This window comes from Myotis myotis, unplaced genomic scaffold (genome assembly GCF_014108235.1).
Source record: "Myotis myotis isolate mMyoMyo1 unplaced genomic scaffold, mMyoMyo1.p scaffold_m19_p_3, whole genome shotgun sequence".
NCBI lineage: Eukaryota > Metazoa > Chordata > Mammalia > Chiroptera > Vespertilionidae > Myotis > Myotis myotis.
In genome coordinates, this window is record NW_023416335.1 from 67,555,067 (window position 1) to 67,574,406 (window position 19,340).

Here is a 19,340-nt window from a genome sequence, read left to right on the forward strand (position 1 = left end):
TTCTATTAAAAAGGGAAATTTGTATTTTATACAATCTCTTGTATTTCATATTTATTGCCATAATAGTTTGCATGTTTCTGTTTGTGTATGGGTATATATAGCTGTAAGTATTGCCCATATTTGTGCTTTGCATTAATAAACTAGTCTTTTATTGCATTTGTAAATTACAGAGGAAATAGAAAGTAGGAGAACTTTTTTTTAAATTTGCATCTAGCTACTATGCTGAGAAACATTTAGGAAAATATAGTATCACATTAAAAGTAGTAGGCATCAGTTATAAATCCAATCATTAGTAGACACAAAGCTTTTCTTGCAGTAATGGCTAACCAACTTATTTCAACAAATGCTCCCTTTAGAATTTCTTTTAATATTGTTTTGTAAACTAACTTTTGTTACATAAGGGTGGAGTTAATTAAGCAAGTGCCACTTTGTAAAGAGATCATGTAAATGGCAATAAAATGTTTCCTACAGCGCTGATTAAGACTGAGGGCACTTTTCTTAATATGCTAGTAACTCATATACAAACATATAAAGGCATTTGTGTAGTAGCCCTGTGCTTCTAATGCATCTATGTAGTTCATCCTATTTTAGATGATTGTGGCCAATAGGCTGGCCATGAATTTCTTGGCTTCATTTTTGTTTTATATTTTGGTCAAGGTGAGAGCAGTGGTAGTGGGAGATATTATTCTCACCATTGACAACACTGCCCCAGTAACTTATTTAGGTTAATAAAATATGAAAGCAACATGGGTCAAATCCAAGCAGAATGTTTTTAAATAATATATCGTTTCTTTCTCACATCAAGACAAACCATATCACAGTGAGGGGCTATTTTTTAACCTGGATTTTTGAATAGTGAAATTTAAGATTAGGACAGAACTGACTCACCTATAACATGAGCAAGAGGTAAACTTTTGTTGTTGCTGTTGTTGTAGTTTTAGGGATTTTAAAATTAATAATACTTTACCTTGCACCTTCTAAGCTCTTCTAGCTGAGTTAATAATCAAATTAACAGAGATGGTTTGCCGGGGTCCAACCCCAGCAGGTCCAGGGGTCCCCAAAGGTGTGGATGGAGTCGGCGAAGAAGGAATGACACAGAGACAGCGTTCAGTTGATCAGCAGCCTAGCCAGGATCTCTAGCCAGGATCTCCAGCCAAGTTCTGGTCTGGATCTCCAGCGAAGTTCTGCTGTCTCTAATTCTGTGTAGGTTCTGTGTTCTGTGTTCTAAGCTCTGTATTCTAAGTTCTGTGTCTTGCTGTCTTGTTGCATCTGTATTTATACCAGTTGATTCAATCCTATCAATCTCTATTACAAAGGTTAGGGCGTTTCTTATCTCCATTCCAGGGAATAAAGATTATGTAGCTTAAGCATGATTGTTCATAGTTAAAGTGATTAATTACCCCCCTGGCACTTAGTTAAGAGGTTTTATTCCCTCCCTAACTTCAGGGGAAAATCCCTACCTGGGGAAACAACCTTTCTCAGAGACCTTGGTTAAAACACATAGTGCCAAGAAGGTGAGCAAACATATTAAGAACGGTATGCTATATATGCCAGGTCCCTTGAAACAGCAAGCATGGACCGGCTCCCGGCAATGGTTTAACAGGAGAAAATCAAATTTGAATACATGCTCATGGGTAATTCACATCACAAAAATTCCAAAGACAGTGAGATTAAATTGGGTATCAGATCATTTTGGATTAAGGAGAAAGGGAGAATAGTAATGGCATTTTGAAAGAAGTAGGCAATTCAGGCAGTTGAGGAAAAATGGAACATACATGGCAGGTAAATTCTTGCTCAGATGGAACATAGGGATGCTCTAGCTGCTAGATGCCTGTTTAGCATCTTTCTCTGTAGCATACTTAAATTCAAATTAGGCTAAAGTGAACATTCTAAGATTTTCTACATGGAATAGGCCTTATCAAAGGCTCTTTCTGACTCTTGCTTTTTAATAACCAGCTTAAAATAACTATATCAAAAGACAGGTTTAGGGTGGCAATACTCTGGTACCTTCATTGTAAAGTTCTGAAAATTATTTTAAATTTTGTCTAAATGAGCACAATGAAGATTATTCTGGGTGATGCACATACACAGCATTAGAACAATATTGATCCGAAGTATCTCTGAATTTTATATTGTACCTTTAAGACATAATTGTATTAAATTTCCAGTTTCAGCTCTGATGTATAGAAAGCTAGGAATTTATCATTACTATGCTTAAGCACAAAAGAAGATAAAACAATTGAAAATCAATGAATTTTCTTAGACTCTTTAGAGAATTATGCTTGCATGGCAAACCACCATCTCAGAATCTAGAGAGACATGCACGTACATAGAATCAAGCTGAGATCTGCTCACCTGGAGCACCAGTCACCTGATATAAATGAGTAAGAGCATCTAATTGGTAATTTTGACAAATCTGGGAGGCTAATTTACACTAGTAAGTCCTTGGGGTCACAGGTATAGGGACATCCATCACTTTTGGGTTTTACCTCCAGAAACCCCTCAGTGTTCTGACATGAAGGTCAAGATAAAGTACTTGATTCTGGTAAGGGAGGGGAAAATAAACTATTTAAAAATTCACAGTATTTTCCATAACAAAGGCTATTCTATACAGGAAATTAATTTACCAGAGCCTTGTTCTATACAAAAGGAAGGCCATTTATCAAACTCTATCTAGCTCTTTTCTTTCTATCTAACCTGAAAGGAAATAAAAGCTAAGAAACACTTGTGGTGATAATAACACTGGGCCACATAACCATCAACAGACTGAGATTTATTAAGATTAGAAAATATTTCTTTTTCCTAACACATTACCACCATATCAAAACAGCAGCAGTAGAATAACAGTGGATTGCAGAAGAAACAACTGTAAGACACAGAATCTACTTAAGGAAAAGTTCTTACGGTTACCAAAAGCAACAGAACAGGCAAAAATAAGGACAATAACATATTTGGATTTTTTTGACATGAATACCTAAATCTAAAATTAAACACAGTCCAAATCCTAGTCTGATGAACATAAAACCACACACACACACACACACACACACACACACACACACACACACACACACACCCTTTTAACTCAGTTTCTATTACCCAAAAATGTCTAGCATTCAACAACAACAAAATGATAAGATATGCTATTAGACAAGTAAAAACACAGTCAGCAGAGACACCAAGCATCAGAACCAACTCTGACATGATAAATTTTGGAAATAATAAGTCAGGAATTTTAAATAACTATTGCAAATATGTTGATATTAATTAACCTTGGAATAATTACAAAAGGGTAAAGCCAATTAATTGGACTATTAGAAGGAGAAGGAGAGAACTGAGCATAAAATATATTTGACATAAAGTGGCCAATATATTCCCAGAATTAATGACTGATAATAATTATTCAACAAACCACAGACATGGGAATCTCAAAGATAAATACTATAAAATTTGCACCAGGGCTTATCATACTCAGACTGCAGAAAACCAAAAACAGTGTGGAAATTCCAAAAGAAAGCAGTGGGAATGAGGACACCTTAACTGTAGAGAAATAGCAAGAAGAGTTACAATAGACTTCTAGTTAGAAACTACGCAAGCAGAAAGAGAGTGATGTAAAATATTTAGATATTAAAATATTAAAATCAAAACAAACTCCACCTACCTAAAATTATATATCCAACTAAATTATCCTTTAAAAGTAAAAGAAAGAAAACATATTTTGGCATTCTCAAAAAAACCCAGAGAGAATTAATTTTCACCAGTGTAGCCTACAATAAATGATATATTTTACAGAGAAGGAAAACCATATAGGTCAGAAGTTTGGATCTACTTAAATAAAGCAAGAACCTTAGAGAAAAAAAAAATAGCAAAATTAAATATTTTATTTTCCTTACTCTTTTTTAAATTAAATCTTTATTGTTCAGATTATTACAGTTGTTCCTCTTTTTTCCCATCATAGCTACGCTCCACACGGTTCCCACCACACCCTCTGCCCTTAGCCCCCCCCACCCCCCCGCACTGTCCTCATCCATAGGTGCACGATTTTTGTCCAGTCTCTTCCCGCACCCCCCACACTCCTTTCCCCCGCAAAATAGTCCACTCCCTTTCTATGCCCCTGATTCTATTATATTCACCAGTTTATTCTGTTAATCAGATTATTTATTCACTTGATTTTTAGATTTACTTGTTGATATATGTGTATTTGTTGTTCATAATTTGTATCTTTAACTTTTTCTTCTTCTTCCTCTTCTTAAAGGATACCTTTCAGCATTTCATATAATACTGGTTTGGTGGTGATGAACTCCTTTACCTTTTTCTTATCTGTGAAGCTCTTTATCTGACCTTCAATTCTGAATGATAGCTTTGCTGGGTAAAGTAATCTTGGTTGCAGGTTCTTGCTATTCATCACTTTGAATATTTCTTGCCACTCCCTTCTGGCCTGCAAAGTTTCTGTTGAGAAATCAGCTGACAGTCGTATGGGTACTCCCTTGTAGGTAACTGACTTTTTTTCTCTTGCTGCTTTTAAGATTCTCTCTTTGTCTTTTGCTCTTGGCATTTTAATTATGATGTGTCTTGGTGAGGTCCTCTTTGGATTCCTTTTGTTTGGGGTTCTCTGAACTTCCTGGACTTGTAAGTCTATTTCTTTCACCAGGTAGGAGAAGTTTTCTGTCATTATTTTTTTAAATAGGTTTTCAAAATCTTGCTTTCTCTCTTCTTCTGGCACCCCCATAATTTGGATGTTGGTACGTTACGTTTGAAGTTGTCCCAGAGGCTCCTTACATTATCTTCATATTTTTGGATTCTACTTTCTGTTTGTTTTTCTGGTTGGGTGTTTTTTGTTTCTTCGTATTTCAAATCGTTGACTTGATTCTTGCGATCTTCTAGTCTGCTGTTGGAACTCTGTATAATATCCTTTATTTCAGTCAGTGTATGCTTAATTTCTAGTTGGTCCTTTTTCATAACCTTGAGGTTCTGACTAGATTTCTTGAGGGTCTCACTAAATTTATCGGCAGTCTCACTAGACTTAGTGAGGGTCTTACTAAATTTATCAGCGTTTTCTAGAAAATTCTTGAAAAACATTATAACCTTGGTTTTGAACTCTATATCCAGTAGTTTGATTTCCTCCATTTCTGTCATTTGTGACTTATTTCTTTGTCTCTGCATTTTGGCTGCGTCCCTGTGTTGATAGAGTGGCTTTCTGTGCTAGGTGTCCTATAGGGCCCAGTGGCTCAGCCTCTCCAATTACTTGAAGTGGACACTCTTGGTGCACCCTTTTGTGGGCTTCGTGACAGTCTTGTTGTAATTAAGCCTTGATTGTTGTAGTTATCACTGGGAGGAATTGACCTCCAGGCCAATTGGCTGTGAGAATCAGCTGTGTCTGCAGTGGGAGAACTTCTGAGCTGGAGACACCCTTCTGGGGCAAGACTTGCTTCAGTGGGGCTTTGGTTCTCACTGAGTCTGCCCCCTGAGTATGTCCATTATGGATCTGAGGAGTTGTAATCTGGATGGTCCCACTCTGACCACTGGGTACACTGGCTCTTGGATCTCTAAGGAGGTGCTAATTTAGCCTCTGCCTGAGGCTACCTAGCAGGAGCCCAGCTGTGAAGCAATGCAAGCTGCTGTGGGGCCTTTGGCCTTCTTTTGGAGGTTTTGGGTTTCTCTGACCCAGCTGCAGTTTGTTAGGTAATTTTAAGATTCTCCTTATTCTTAATAGAGCCAAATAAACAGTTTAAAATAATAATAATAACTATACATGCTGTAGAAATTTGTACTTTAGGAGCAATAGGTTATACTATATAACCTTAGTTTGTAGTAGAATAGAGCATTTTGGTTTGTGTAAATGCACTCTATGATGTTTGCACTATAACAAAATCAGTGCATTTCTCAGAGTAGATCCCTATCATTAAATGACACATAAATGCATACTTATAAAATAATTAAAATCAAATTTTAATAACCTTCAAAATAGCCCCAAACATATGTACTGTTGACTTCTACTGAACATTTAAAAAAAATACAATAAGTACTCACTTAATGTTGTTGATAGGTTCATGGAAACTGAAACTTTAAGCAAAATTATGTATAGAAAAACCTATTTTATCATAGACTAATTGATGTAAACAAGAGTTAAGTACCTATGGCATAGTTCTGTTAAAAACAGCAACATTACAGAACTTATAAATAAAGATGCAAAGCACTTCTAATATTAAACATTGAAATAAATGTGAACTATACATATGTTTAAGAAAGATTAATAAAACAAATGAGATAATTATTTTCCAACCCACTTATTCCAGATCTTTTTTCTTCTCATCATTATAATGAAATTAGATTGCACAATATGACATTATTCAAGGATCTGCTCTAATGATCTTTTTCACAATCTATTCCTAAAAACAAAGCAGAGGGAACACCTGGCAGTTCATTCTATGAGACCAGCATTACTCTACTATGTAAACCAAACCAAGACATCACAAGAAAGGAAAAGTAATGATATGTCTCTTGAACCTGTATGCAAAAATCCTCATAAATATCAATAAATGCATTCCAACAACGTAAAAAAAGTAATTATATTCTATTATCAAGGATGCTTATTGCAGACCTGCAAGGTTAGTTCAGCATCTGTAAATAATTCAGTGAAATCCATCATATCAACTGGTCAAAAAAGAAAAATCACATAATTGTATCAAAAGAGGCAAAAAAAATCATGATATAAACTCTTCAAAAAATAAGAATAGAGGAAAATTTTATTAACTTGGTAAAGCTATTTTTTAAAATCCTACAGCTAGACTCATACTTATTTGTTTGCATTTGTCTGTCCAATTTTCCAAACACCATTTATTGAAGAGACTCTCTTGACTCCATTGTATGCTCTTGCCTCCTTTGTCAAATATTAGTTGAGCATAGTGTTTTGGGTCGATTTCTAGGTTCTCTGTTCTATTCCATTGGTCTATATGTCTGTTCTTGTGCCAGTACCAGGCAGTTTTTAGAACAGTGGCTTTGTAACATAGCTTAATATCTGGTATTGAGATCCCTCCTACTTTGTTCTTTTTTCTCATGATTGCTGCACCTATTTGGGGTCATTTTTATTCCAAATCAATTTTTGGAAAGTTTGTTCTAGGTCTGTGAAATATGCCATTGGTATTTTAATGGGGAGTGCATCTTTGGGTAGTATGGACATTTTAATGATGTTGATTCTACCAATCCATGAACATGGTATGCTCTTCCATCTGTTTATGTCTTCCTCTATCTCTTTTTTCAGTGTCCTCTAGTTTTCCGAGTATGACATTATTCAAGGACCTGCTTAGGCCTTTTACCTCCTTAGTTAAATTTATTCCTAGATATCTTAATTTTTTTGGTGCAATGTAAATGGGATTGTTTTTTTTTTTTAACCTCTCTTTCTGTAAGCTCACTATTGGTGTATAAAAAGTCATAGATTTCTGGGTGTTGATTTTGCTTTAAAATGAGTCATAGAGGATTAAATGATGTGCACCTTGCTACCTATGCCAATAAAATGTTTTATTAATGGAATGGGAAGAAAATACATAGAGCAAATACTTAAACTAGCATTGAACTGCATGAAGAACTCAGATATATAAGGAGTGATAACAGACATTACATCATTTTAAAAATCCCATGGCCAGAAGACTTTGTTGATTCATTCATTTGATTTACTTTTTTACCCCCTTTGAATTGGTACTTTGATGTTTTTGTGGGTTTTTTGTGTGTATTTTTTTTCATTCTTGAACTTTAGTTTCCTTCCTGAATATATTCCTCGTATATGTTTTTAAAAATACATTTTCTAGTTTGATTCTTAGATCTTCCTACTGGCATCTGAGTATCAGCTTTTTTATTTCCGGACATCAGAAAATTGCCTATTATATCCAGTGTTGAATTTATCATATTTTTTTTTTTTGGTCACCGTATTCCTGTTATGATTCACTGTTGTAGTGTCTATTGGGTCCTCCATCATCTCTCCCAACATGATTGAATAGGTCAGAGTAGGGGGTGAATGATAAGGAGACACATTTCACTGTGTTCTGAAGTTTAAAAGGCTTGAATGAAGTGTAAAAATCTATAGGTAGCTTTGTTAGTGAGGCCTGGAGAAAGAGGATATTCCTCAAGTTTGGGATATACAACAGTCAATAACAATGAACAATTTGAGGAATTTTGCAGACATATAATGGTAATCAAAATTGTCTATCTGAAGAGGAATTGGTCACAATACAGCACTATTGAATAATGTCAGGCACTTTAAATGTAGATAAATGATCATAAGTAGAAAGTGGTTTGGGATCTATTATTGCTTTCAGGATATTTGTTTGGTTATTTGTAGAATTAGCTAACTTGTTTCTTTTACTTTATCTTTTTTTTTTCTTCAGAATTTATCAACTAGTGTGAAGTTGGAGCCAATAACTAAATACCAGTGTCCCACTTCTTTATCAAAACACCAATGTCCTACTACTTTTTGCATGCATAATTTTAGTGAATTTTGTGTAGAACAGTATTTATGTGGAGTATTAGATACCAATTATAGTAACTTTTGGAGGCATGACTGCTTAAATGTCCCCTTGGTAGTCAATTGACAAATGGAATGATGTGCCATGCTAAATTAGACCCACAATTAGGTATCTATATATATAAAATCCAAGCCACCAGAATGATAGAATGACCAGAACGAACAGAATGACTGGTTGCTATGACATGCATTGCGGCAGCCAACTGGCCTGATCAGAGCCCTGATTGGGGCCCCCAACCTCACTCCCAACCTTTCATGGTCCTTCCTCCCTTCCAGCCCGGCCCCCAACAAGCCCCCCACATCCCAATTGGGGGACAAATTCAGTGTCCAACTCTCCACAGTCCCTCCCCCGAGCCAGCCTGACCTTGATCAGCCAGCCAACCCCCCTTGTCACCTCCCCCCTGCTAGCCAAACCTGATCGGCCCCCATTGGGGCAGGATGGCCAGACCCCACCCATGCACAAATTCATGCACAGGGCCTCTAGTTTTAAATAGAAACATACAGGTTTTATTAATATTGTCTCCTAAATCACTTTCCCCTAGTTAATGAGATATATGAAAAATCTTAAAATCCAGCTTATCTAATGCATTGATATAAGAAACAGTTTATAATTTACCTTAAACTAAATTATGGTAATACCATAATAAATGACTATTTACAATTATAAATGTAAACATTATTAAGGTCTTAAGTCACCACAGAGTAAGAATATAAGCAAGATATTTCAATATGTGAGAAGAAAATTTATTTACCTATATATACTTTTATATTTTACAAATGCATATTCCAATTGTTTCATATTTTAGCTTACAACAATTATAGCAAATTATGTCCACCAACTAAGTAGTAATATGTAATAATGCTACATATTAAAAATATAAAATTAAAATGTAACTTAATGTGTTTTTTCCTATTGTGTAGTAACTTTAAGTATTGAATTTTCTGATATTATTCATATTGTTTTGTCATTTGAAAACAAATAAACTGCCTTTTACAAACAATTTGCATGAGCAATTCATTTTGAATTATCACTCAGAATTTCAGATTCAATAGAGAGCTCATTAGTGTCTCTTTAAAGTTAAGATTGTTCACTAACACTAACAGTGTTGGAATTCTACAAAGCTATTGTTGAATATTCGTGGGAAATTAATGTTACTTGTGGGAAATATATCCAAAAGAATATGCATATCTCTGAACACAAAGGTATGATAAATCTACATTTTTTTCTCCAACAATTCCTTCTTTCATGCTCCATTTATTTTTGTGGTAGCTAAAAATATTGCTAATATTTAATAATTATCAGTCTCTCAGTTACCTACAAAAAGGATAGCACAGATATGTACATTTCATAGATCTTTTAACAAGTGAACTGTAACAACAGAAGAAATGTTTGATAGACAATAAAAATAGCAAGGCCCAGCTATCTTGATGATCACCTTCTATTTTTAGCCTCTTATAGAGGTAAGCCATGTTAATAATGATAAATATTTATATGAAATTGAACTAAACAGCTGCAGAATGTTTAGGTGCAATTAAAAACTAAATCTCATTTTAGAGTCCTCTTTTACTTTTTATCATTCAATTTCCAAATTTAGTAATTTTCTTCTTTCAGGATTTTTTATTTATTTTACCATCTACCTTATAATTCAAATGTAATGAGCACTTATTTGTCTAGAGCTGGACTGTTTATTTTACACAGATGCCATTTCTTAATCTTTTAAATAACTTTATGAGGTATAATCTTTTCCTCACTTTACAGATGAGGAAATCCAAGCTGGAGAAATTTAATGAGTGGTATTAATGGAGCAAAAAGTATATTCCCTCTACCTTCTGATTCATTAAGCAAGATCCCTGTAATAAAGTACAGATTAGTAAGAGAAAACAAACAAACTTGTGTGTGTGTGTGAGTGCGTGTGTGCGTGTGTTTTGTTTTGTTTTTCTAAGTATACCTCCTGTAAATATGGGAGATATACAGGGGAAAATTTGGAACTTCCCAAAGTGGCTTAGAATTCAGACTTAAATACCACCTTATTAAGGGCAGGGGAGTGAGGGTGTAATCCTCTTAGAAAAAAAATACATTATTTTTAGAAAGATAAATGGGCCCTTAGCATTTTAGGTGGAAGGTATGATAGTTTGTGACAAACTTTGTCTGGATGTGGTGTCACTTCTGGTCTCCATGCCCAAAATAAGCCAGTCTTTCCTGGTTGATGAAACTTCATGGGAGAGGATTTGTAATAAGTAAGGTGTTTTTGTTGCTTTATTTTTTGTTTTGAAAGTCTATCTTTAGGCAGATAAGGAAGCTTCTCTGTAAATTTGCTGTTTTTCAAGTGCTTATTTGAAAAGCTCAAAATAAGCTGTATAACAAAGTGGGATATTTGGGGATGGCATGTCATGCGTTTCAACAGTCATATTTTGGGGTGACATATTGTGCTACCCTTCAGATAACCCCAGGCAGTTTGTTTATCCAACCATGCTTTTGACTACAGAATCATATCTCTTTGTCATCCTTATTCTTCATGCTAAATTGGTTGAGAAACTCATTCATTAATTTGTCCATTGGTTTATTCATTAAAGTTAAATGGATTTTCTGATGGTTCTGAAATTTTAATTCAGTAGTCCATCAATTATATTTGGCCCACAGACATGTTTAATTTGGCAAAGAACCTAGTTCCATTTTAAATGAATCAACTACTAATATTAAAATTTTGTAGAAATCCAAATTCCCTGCTTCTCCTTGAAAATTCAAAAAACCCAGAAAACTGAGCTTGCAAATAAACACGATAGCAAATAGTTGAAGCGCAGGGACTCTTCCATTGAAAGAAATGTGCCACAGTCCTGATATTTTCTTAATGGATCTTTGGTATTTGTGCATGTATTAGTGGCAGCTTAGATTACACGTTGGTAGAGACTTGAATTTAAGGAATTTATTAGGTACATGGAGGGATTTATCTACTTCTTCTGGATTTCAGGAAACTCTTATTTGGCATAGGTAAAAAATACATTCTGTTAGTCTTTTTCAGTCTGAGCAAGCATGTCAAACTCAAAGGTTAACACTGGCCAAATAAATGACTTATGCAGCCCGTGGGCCACAAGTTTGACATGCTTGGTCTAGAGACAACACCCAGGATTGCTGAGTATCAGATGATCCCATGCCTTGATAACATTTGAAAGTTAACAATTGCAAGCTATTGCCAATGCTCAAATTCAAGGTGTCAGGAAGAACAAGAAAATATATTATTGGCACCTGAGAGGATTTATCAAAATAGCAAAAACTTGAATTCATTGCCTCATGAAAACATTTTTCGTTGCAGTCTCTTCCTTAGAGTGTGAGTAATACGTCTCTGTATGCTCCAGCCCTATCTATTTTGAAGCATCTTCCAATAGGGTGCAGGTTGGGGCAGGGGCCAGATTAGCCATGCATCTCTAGATCGGTTTATGGTTTCAAAACAAAGGCCATAAAAGTAGTCAAACAATTACATTTTAGGCAGTTTAGAGACTTGCTGCTAAGACAAGTACAAAATAAGAACAATGTTCACATTTAAAGTCCCTTACTCAACATGTACAAAAGAAATAAATCTAGTTTTGGTTGCTAGATATTTTATTCCCAGAAATTTAAAATGTAATTTGCATACTATTCTAACAAAATTTATTGTCAGAGAAACCCAAACTCTGATACAAAACATCATATAAACATGCAACCATTGAGGCAGCTTTAAAAAGTGCCGAGGCCTCTGGTGCCCATGTCCTCCTATCCGGCAGAACCAGATGTATCTGCATAGACAATAAAGAATTTGTTATGTGAACAGTGGAGCCTGGTTTCTTTCTTGTCTCAGGGAAAGCCTGTACCAAATGACATAAACTAGTGGCAATTATATGTTGTTTCCTGTATTTCTCAGGTTATGTGCAGAAACAAAGATCCTAGGAATCTCAGTGGATTCACTGAGATTATGGAATAAAACAAGTGAAGAAAGTTAAGACAAAAACAGGTTAATGAATTTTTTAAAAAAGGAACTGTCAGTAGAAGTAAAATCAGAATATGTTCCTTTAAAATCTTAGAAAGAAATATAAAAGAAAATATACATGATTTGGCTAAGCAAAACAAAACAAACAAAACAAAAACAAGAATTGGGAATGCAGTATGAAGTCAGTGATGGTTATATTCTGTGTTAACTTGATTAAGCTAAGGGATGCCCGCATCACTTCTATGAAAAATTCTCTAGTAAAACTCAAAGTCCACATTGCCCTCCATAATCTGCTTTCCTCACTCATCTTCAGATATCATGTGGACTCAAACATAGCAAGCACAGGCCCCCCACAAGGTCTCTGCACTTGTGGCTTCTTCTATCCTATATAATAAAGAGGTAATATGCAAATTGACCATCACACCCTCTCACAATATGGCCATCCTCATGTGGTCAAAAGATGGCTGCCACAAGATGGACAGCAGGGGAGGGCAGTTGTGGGTGACCAGGCCTGAAGAGGAGGGCCGTTGAGGTGATCAGAATAGCAGGGGAGGGCAGTTGGGGGCAGTCGGGCCAGCAGGGGAGCAGTTAGGCGTCAATCAGGCTGACAGGGGAGTGGTTAGGGGATGATCAGACTGGCAGGGGAGTGGTTAGGGGCTATCAGGCTCGCAGGCAGAAGCAGTTAGGAGAAATCAGGCAGGCAGGCAGGTGAGCGGTTGGGAGCCAGCAGTCCCAGATTGTGAGAGGGATGTCCGACTGCTGGTTTAGGCCTGATCCCATAGGCAGTCGGATATCCCCCGAGGGGTCCCAGATTGGAGAGGGTGCAGGCTGGGCTGAGGGACACCCCCCCCACCCAGTGCATGAATTTCATGCACTGGGCCTCTAGTATTCAATATTCTTTCTCCAACCATTTCTTTGGGTTACTGTCCATTTCATTCAATTCTTTGTTTAAATGATATTTAAAATATAGTTTTTTCACAATAACCCTATCTAAAATAGCACACTCATCACTCTTAATGATTTTTCTTAGACATCATCTCTACTGATATGCACATAGTTTTTGTTTATTGTTTGATCCCCACTATTAGAATGTATGTTTATGAGAACAGAAACTATGTTTACTTCAATGCTGTGTTCCCAGTACATACCGAGTTGCCAAGGATGATATAGGCATCTAGTATATCTTATAGGCATTTAGTGATAAATTAATGAACATAAAAAAACTATTAAGAAGTTTTTTTACATACTAAATTAAGAAATGCTAAGCCTCATAAATAAGGTATGCTTTTATTGATATTTAATTTACATTTTGTAAAATGTCATTTTCTGAATTTTTTTTTTCACCCCTGATATCTCAAAACACTCTGGTCTGGCCTTTTGAATCCCTTATGTTAGAGGAACAAGACTTTGCCATGGAATGATATGAAGTGTGAGGATCCACAGGAAAGTATAAATATGATAAATTATAATCCAAAGGTAAAAATGAGTAAGGATTTTCTCCTGCATACATATTTTTATCCTCCCTTAGAGAGAATAATTGAGAATTGGATATATATTTAATCATTTTTTGTGCATACTCTTCTGAATTCTAACAATAGGAAAATAATGTAACTGCCATATTCTGAATGAAGTTAATTGTGGGTCTCACCATTAAACATATTTGAGAAAGCACATGCAAATGGCGCATATTATGGTGAAGATTTAAAAATAAAACTACATATTATGATTTACTTATAATGGAAAATTCATATTTAAAAAAGAAATTATAATACTTTTTTTAACATTTCAGTTTAAGAAACAAATAAATGAGTGTGTACTGATAGTGTCATAACTGCAACTTTGTTTCTTGAATCAAAATGTTTAACTTTTAGCCCTAGCCGGTTTGGCACAGTGGATAGAGTGTTAGCCCAAGTACTGAAGGGGCCTGGGTTTGATTACGGTCAAGGGCACATGCCTGGGTTGCAGGCTCAATCCCCAAGGTCAATGTCTCTCTCTCTCTCTCTCTCTCTCTCTCTCTCTCTCTCTCTCTCTCTCTCTTCCTCCCCCCCTCTCTCCCCCTCCCTTCACTCTCTCTAAAAATCATTGGGAGAATATCCTTGGGTGAGGATTAACAACAACAACAACAAAGTTTAAATTTTAGAAGCACTGTCAATTTTTGTTCTTAGTTAAATGTCAAGACTTACATAATTGTATTCATTTTCCAATATTGGCTTTTAAAGTGTCAATTTATACCAGATTTGCATATTTTGAAGAAAATGAAAATATAAACTATATATCCCTGAAAGTTTCTGTCAATGTTAACTCTCATCTATTGGCTATATGCATATATAGTGTCCACTGATACTATGACAACACCTATGTGATAATTTACTAAATAACCAACGTAAAAAGAAAATAGAGGAAGAACGATGTACAGAGCAAATGTCATGATTAGTCTTCATCTAACATAGCTAATGAATATTTTGTACCTTTCTAATTCAAGTTAAAAGAAATAAAGTATACCCTCCCTATCGGTGGTGAATAAGTATCAAGACCCCCAGTGGATACCTGAAACCATGAGCATTGCTGAATTCTATATATACTGTTTTTCCCTATGCATACATACCTATGAGAAAGTTTAAACTACTCTTGTACTTTGGGGCCATTATTAAGTACAAAAAGGGTGACTTGAACACAAACACTGTGATACCATGACAGTCAATCTGACAGCTTATACCACTACTATGTGACTAATAGGCAGGTGGAAATTATAGTGTGGAAATGGTGGACAAGGTATGATTCACAGCCAGGGCTGAGCAAAGTGGGACAGAGTAGAACAGCATGAAATTTCCTCATGCTACTGAGAACAATACACAATTTAAAACATAACTTTTTTTATTTTTGGAAATGTTTATTTTACTTCTACATTTCACTCACACAAATGGAGAGAAAATTAATATTTTTACACCCTTGTTTAGCACAGTTAGCTGAAACTATGAAAAATGAAATCAGAGATAAGTGGGGGGCTACTCTGGTCATTTTGTGAAAAAGTGTGCTTATAATATTCAAATAGACTTCATTCATCATGAACAAAATTATTAAATAAAAATATATAAGTTGTTAAGTTGTGTTGTTGCCAAAATTATTTTTAAAGTGTTCAGTGGAAATTATATGGTTCATAATCAATGATGCTTGCATACTGAATATTACATCAATCTTTATAAATAAACACATACAATGTTAAATTTATTTTCAGGGTTGACCTTGAGGCTGAGTAGCAATCTTTGTTCTGGGCATATTCAATCCCTCAAATTTACCTCAAAGATTCTTCCAACACTGAACACTGATTATTTTTAACCTCTTAAATTTGCATCCATCTTTGTTGCATTATGTGCCCATTTGATGCTATACCCCTTGAATAATAGTTATTGGAAAAGTATATTAAATTGTAAGTATTACTGGGTTCATGGCAAATTGCACCATAGAGGAGAAAATTACCAAAATTATATTTCTTTTCAATTGTGAATCCAATATTAAAAGTATAGAAAATAGAGCATACATCTTATATTGGCGTGGGTTTTCCAGAGAAACTGAAGCAATACATATATATGTGATTGTGGAAGCTGAGAGGTTCCCACATCTGCACTTGGCAAGCTGGAGACCAAGGAGAACTGATAGCTTCAGTCTGAATCCAAGTTCAAAGACAGGAGATGAATAATGTGTCAACTTAAAGACAGTCAGGCAGAGAGAGAAAATTCTTTCTAAGTCTTTGATTATATTCAGGCCTTCAATGGATTGGATGAGGCCCACTTTGGAGGGCAATATGCTTTCCTCAGTATAAGGATTCAAATGTTAATCTCATACAGAAACACCCTCAAAGATACACTCAGAATAATCTTTAAACAACTATCTGGGCACTTCTTGATCCAGTCAAGTTGACCTAAACTAAACTTCACATATCTTCACAGCTAACTTGCAAACTGAAGAAGTCAATGCCTTTGTGGCATTCCAAGGGTCAATTGTTTAACATGGAAAAGAGGTTGGGCCATTTTAATTTAAAATTAAACATCATATTTTCTTCTTAAAGTGTTTATCTTTATAATTTAAATCTACATTATATTCTCAAAATTAAAAATATATCAAAAGCTGATTTTCTAACAATTGTGTTTAGACTGGAAATATTTTTATTTTTACTTAATAGGACTATGTTTTCCAAAGGAATTGTGGGGGGAAAAAAACACATTATTTATAGAATGTAGAGGATTAAATAAATTTAATTACCATATTAAGTAATGAACTTTAGAAATGCTTTATAAAAATTATTTAATATAATTTAACTTCATACTATATACATGCTCATTTTATTTAAATTATTGTTCAACAAGATAAAAACTAGAGAATCTCTTTTAAATTTTGTGATTGGAAGACTATCATGAGCTAAACACCTCTGTTCTTAGTGAAATTACGTGGGCAGTAGAGACATTAAGTTTTAAAAGAAAATTCACTCTGAGCAGTCATAGTGCATCACCTAGTTAAAAATATGATGGTAGAAGGAGACTTGACTTGCTTGGTTGGTGTGGCTCAATGGTTGAGCATCGACCTATGAACCAGGAGCTCATGGTTCAATTCCCAATCAAGGAACATGCATGCCGGGAGCCGGTCCATCCTTGCTGTTTCAAAGGACCTGGCATATATGGCATACTGTTCTTAATATGTTTGCTCACCTTGGCACTATGTGTTTTAACCAAGGTCTCCTCTCTGAGAAAGGTTGTTTCCCCAGGTAGGGATTTTCCCCTGAAGTTAGGGAGGGAATAAAACCTCTTAACTAAGTGCCAGGCGGGTAATTAATCACTTTAACTATGAACAATCATGGTTAAGCTACATAATCTTTACTCCCTGGAATGGAGATAAGAAACGCCCTAACCTTTGTAATAGAGATTGATAGGATTGAATCAACTGCTATAAATACAGATGTAATAAGACAGCAAGTCAGAACTTAGAATACAGAGCTTAGAACACAGAACTAAGGAGAGAGAGCCTAGAGACGGGGGAGCTTCGCTGGAGAGAGCATGGCAAAAGATCCCGGACTGAACCTGACTACAGAAACTGGCAAGAGAACCTGACTAGAACTTAGTGACTGAACCTGGCTGGAGAACCTAGCAAGACAACATGGACACAGAACCTGGCTGGAGATCCTAACCAGAACTTCACTGGAGATCCTGACCAGAACTTGGCTAGAGATCCTGGCTAGGCTGCTGATCAACTGAACGCTGTCTCCGTGTCATTCCTTCTTCGCCGACTCCGTCCTCACCTATGGGGAACCCCTGGACCTGCTGGGGCTCGACCCCAGCACATGCACAGTTGCAGTTTCGATCCCCTGTAGGGACTGTGCAGGAGGCAACTGATCAATGATTCTCTCTTATCATTATTTCTATCTCTCTCTCCCTTTCCCTTCCACTCTGAAATCAATAAAAATATATTATAAAAAATGTAACAAAAGGAGACTTGACTTGGGGTGGTGGACACACAATGCAGCATGCAGATAACATATTATAGAATTGTACATTCCAGACCTATATAATTTTATTAAGCAATATCATCCAATAAATGCAATAAAAAAAGAAAGAAATGCTGGAAATAGTTTAACACCTAAACAACTTAAAATCTAAACTCCAACAGTAGAACTGTATGAGAACCAATATATGCCAAGGAGACTGGGCATCCAGCACAAAATAAGCTTAGTTTCTACTGAATCTAAACGCCACATTGAAAGAGTAGTAGCTGGAAAAAAAAAGTCTGAAAGACTACATTAATTTAGAGGTGACTGAATTAAACCAAAAGTAATCAATTTCTTAACATACCAGACATTTTTCTTATCTATAACATTGCCCAAATGCCCTACAAGTGCTCTTTACAATATCTCATACAGAATTCTTGTGATCTCTGTCATTTTTGTTATCCACTTCATAATAATCAACAATAAATAGTTATTGAATTAATATGAAGAATTGTGGTGTGTGATTTATTCCATTCCTAGAGGCCTGGTGCATGGATTCGTGCACTGGTGGGGGGTGTGGCCTGCAGAGATTGGCCCACTGTGGAAGCGCACTCATCCCGGTCAGCTGAGCAGCTGTGTGCCTGTCCTCTGAGTGGCTGCTGAATGAGCAAATCAGTATGAGCTGATATTTTGGGGTAATGCTTGGGTAAAAGCGTGTTCTGTGTCCTGGAGGAGCCTGGCGGAGAGCTTCACACCCCAAAGCCACTTGGTGAATGCCTTTGCTGTGTGATGCCAGGTTGGTGACACCATGGGGGATGTTCAGGGCAGCCATGCTCCAGGATCCTAAGCCATCAGGACGAACTCCCTGGGAAGGTGGGGGGTTCCATAGTCATGTCTCCTCTTGCCATCTGCCTATGCCAGCTCCCCGTGCTGGCACAATTTGAGGGCTTGCATTAGCTGGTGGGTCAGGCTAGTCTGGATTGTCTCAGGTATTTGATAGGAGAAGAGACTCGGCCTCATCCTGGGCCTGCTAGCGGCTGCTCCCGCTGTGGGAGCGCACTAATCACCAGGGGGCAGCTCCTGCATTTAGCGTCTGCCCCCTGGTGGTCAGTGTGCATCATAGAAACTGGTTGACCTGTCATTCTGGTAGTTCCGCTGTTCGGTTGCTGGGCTTTTATATATATTAACTCATGGTACAAATTTTAATATATGATTTAGCAATTCACTGTTGAGACAAATAGCATGAGCTCAGAAAAAAAATGTCTTTAAGAGTGTTTTGCATGTCTTCTTTCACCTGAAATTGCTAATAAATCAGTAATGGAAAAATATGTAAAGTCAATGAAAATACAATTATTTAGTTAGGAATTTAAGCTATAAAATTCAC